Raw genomic sequence first — 3,786 nt, 5'->3', positions numbered from 1 at the left:
GAAAAAAAAAAAAAAAAAAAAAAAAAGGACAAAAAAATAAAATAAAATAAAAAGATACTTTGTCAAGCATTTTGGTTATCTTCGGAGGGGCATCTATCTGATTTACCTTCTCTGTCATTACAAGAAGCTAAGCACTTTCCATTAGGAGAAGGATACATTAATGCAACTGTTGCCAATAGTAAACAGCTGGGTTAAGTAAAGATGTTTCAAGACAGGAAAAGTTTAAAAATCTATTTGAAAGTACGGGTAAGGAACAATGATGTTGGACAGGAAGATGGTAAGCAGAGTATAAGATTTCTCAAAAAAAAAAAAAAGAAAGAAAGAAATGAATGAACAGTATAAATTGGGGCTTAGCATTAGGAGAAAGGAAGAAAACTGTCTTTGGGAATGCAAATAAACTTTGATGGAAAACAAGATGTTATAATTTAAAAAATGCAATGGACTTGAAATCATTCTGGATCTTCCATTTGCTAACTCTGTGCTCTTAAACTAGCTCAAGTCTCAGTCTCATCCATACACTGTCTGGCACATTTGCAAAGAATAGGAGATAAGACTGTTAGTTTTAGGAGAAATGAAATATCCAAATAATAAGCTGAATATTGGGAAAAATTATCATGTTCCTTTACCTACATTTTTTTCACTAAAAGATGAAAACAGGAAAAAAATATACGGCACTAAAGAAACATTCCTTAAAAAGTGTTTTAGGAGAAATGAAATATCCAAATAATAAGCTGAATATTGGGAAAAATTATCATGTTCCTTTACCTACATTTTTCTCACTAAAAGATGAAAACAGGAAAAAAATATACGGCACTAAAGAAACATTCCTTAAAAAGTGAATTATTTAGGGCCGGCCCATGGCTCACTCAGGACAGTGTGGTGCTGAAAAAGTGAATTATTTAGATAAATAATTTGAAAACAAGAGTAATAGGTTAAATAACAAAATTAAACATTGTGAATGTTAAAAGTTAAATAATATATTATCTCCATAACAGTTTCCCACATTTGTTTCCCCAATTATTAATATTTTGCTACATTTACTTTAGCGATTGGTAACATATCACCACACTTGCTTTCTCTTTCTTTCAACTATTTGCAAGTAAATTGCAAACACAGAATGATAATATACGTCTGAAAACCTCAGCATGTATCTCCCAAGAACTAGGACATTCTACACAGCCATGATACCACACTCCACATACCTGGGTACTTCAAAAAGTTCATGGGAAAATAGAATGAAAATACGAATCTTTCCATGAACTGTTTGAAATATCCTCATTATTTAACATTGGTACAATGACACGATCTAATAAAAAGTCAAATTTCCCAATTGTCACTGTAGTAGCTTTTTTTATTGTTTGATTCAGGATCCAAACAACAATCACACATGATATTTAGCTGTTATGTCTCTTTACTCATCTTTATTCTATAACAGCTCTACTACCTTTATTTTCATGATGTTGCTCTTTTGAAGAGTCCAGAGCAGTTACTTTGTCCTACAGTTGAAATTGTCTGATTGTTTTCTCATGATCAGATTCAGGTTAAACATTCTTGGCATTCGGGCAAGTGATGTTGTGTCCTTTCCAAGAGCATCAGATCAAAAGGCACAGATCTCGTTTTTAAGATAACTCCGTTATTAGATTTTTTTTTTTAAAGAAGACAGCCAAATAAAAATCCATTCCTTTTAGGTATACGGTTAGCTTTTAGTTTGTATAACCCCTCTTTATTTTTACTTTTATGTTTTATTGGGACATAGTTGACTGTACATATCTGTGGGGTACAGTATTGAATATCAATACCAGTGTTCAGTATGTGATGATCAAATCAGGATAATTAGTTATTCATCATTATACAATGTAATAGACTTTCATGTCCCTTTACCAATTCCTCTCTTTCCCTCCTCTCTCCCCCTTTCCCATTCCCAGCAACCTCAGTTCTGTTCTCTTAAAAAGCTTGACATTATTGTGATTGTTATATTTTTCTTTTTTTATTTATTAGTTTATTATTATTTTTTATTAGCTCCCACATATAAGTGAGGACATGCGGTGTTCCTTTTTCTGTGTGCCTGGCTTATTTCACTTAACATGATTTTCTCTAAGTTCATCCATGTTGCTATAAATGGCAGAATTTCATTCTTTTTTATGGCAGAGTAATATTCCATTGTGTAAATATACCACACTTTCCTTATCCTCTCATCTGCTAATGGGCATTTAGGCTGGCCCCAACTCTTGGCTATTGTAAATAGAGCTGCAATAATGTACATGGGAGTACAGGTGTCCCTTCACCATGATGATTTCCACTCCTTTGGGTAGATGCCCAGCAGTGGGATTGCTGGGTCATATGGCAGTTCTATCTGCAGTTGTTTGAGGAAACTCTGTACCATTTTCCATAATAGCTACACCATTTTACAGTCCCACCAACAGAAAGGGCAAAGGAGGGTTCCCCTTTCTCCACATCCTCTCCAGCATTTGTTATTCTCTGTCTTTTTGTTAATAGCCAGTCTAACTGGAGTGAGATGATATCTCAGTGTGGTTTTGATTTGCATTTCCCTGATGCTGAGTGATGTTAAGCATTTTTTCATGTGTCTGTCTGTTGACTATTTGTATTTCTTCCTTTGAGAAATGCCTATTCAGCTCCTTTGCCCATTTTTAAATCAGGTTACTTGTTTTTTCACTAAGTTGAGTTCCTTGAATATTCTGGATATTTATTAATTGTCAGATGCATATTTTGCAAATAGTCTCTCCTACTCTGTTGGTTGTCTTTTTTGCTCTGTTAATTGTTTCTTTTGCCGTGTGGAAGCTTTTTAGTTTAATATAATCCCATTTGTATAATCTTTAAAAATGTCCCCGGAAGGTGGGAGGAGGGTGGCCAAGTGGGAAAGGCATTGGCATGAAATTTGAGGTTTAGTGCAAATGTGGCCAATAATTAGCTTTAGGCCCCTAGATAAATCTCTCACAATCTACATATATATATAAGAGAATTGGGCTAGATTTCCAAAAAGCCTTTGAATTCTAAAATTCTATGATTGCAAAACTAATATTGTAGTAGAGCTAGAGGTGGATTTGGAGTCAGGAGGCCCGGATTTGAGCACAACTTTGCCACATACCAGCTGTGTGAACATGTACACGTCATTTAATCTCTCTAAGCTTTGCAGAGATTTACCTCACAGAGTTGGTAAGGATTAAGGGGGTTATTGTATGTCAAAGGGTCTTATAAACCATGAAGAACTACTCGAAAGTGAGGTTTTATTTTGTAATGTCCTGTCATCCTCTTTTTGAGCTAATTAGTCAATCAGAAAAAGCAACTTGAAGTGAATCAGACCTCACCAATTCTAAGTTTTAAACCAGGAAATGCCCATATTGTTAGTTGTGTATCATACTCGGTTTATGGAATTTATAGTTTTATTCCATAAATGCTTATGCTTTGATGGTTAATAATACTGGCTAAAATTACAAACAGGTATTCACTTGTACAGGCCAGTCCTCCATAAGAAGATTGGTCATTGTTCTTGGACTCCCAAATTTTGGGGGCAAAAGAGTGAACACGGTATATGATAATGGCAACAAGTACTTATCAACTAATTTCCTCATTCAGTGAACAATTTTGTACTGAGCCATCAGGTCCACCGAGGAGGATGGTAACCCGAGGCCAACACGAAGGGGACGTTCTCCTGTTTTTCAAGTTAGCGGGGGTGGTGTGGGGGGGGGGGGGCAGCCCGGGGGGGGCAGCCCTAGAATAAACTGAGCTTCTACGGGCCAAAGGGAGAATATTTTCCTCTAAGACAGC

This window comes from Galeopterus variegatus, unplaced genomic scaffold (genome assembly GCF_000696425.1).
Source record: "Galeopterus variegatus unplaced genomic scaffold, G_variegatus-3.0.2 Scaffold1453, whole genome shotgun sequence".
Lineage (NCBI taxonomy): Eukaryota > Metazoa > Chordata > Mammalia > Dermoptera > Cynocephalidae > Galeopterus > Galeopterus variegatus.
The sequence above is the reverse complement of the archived record's forward strand: the minus strand, read 5'-3'. Positions refer to the sequence as shown.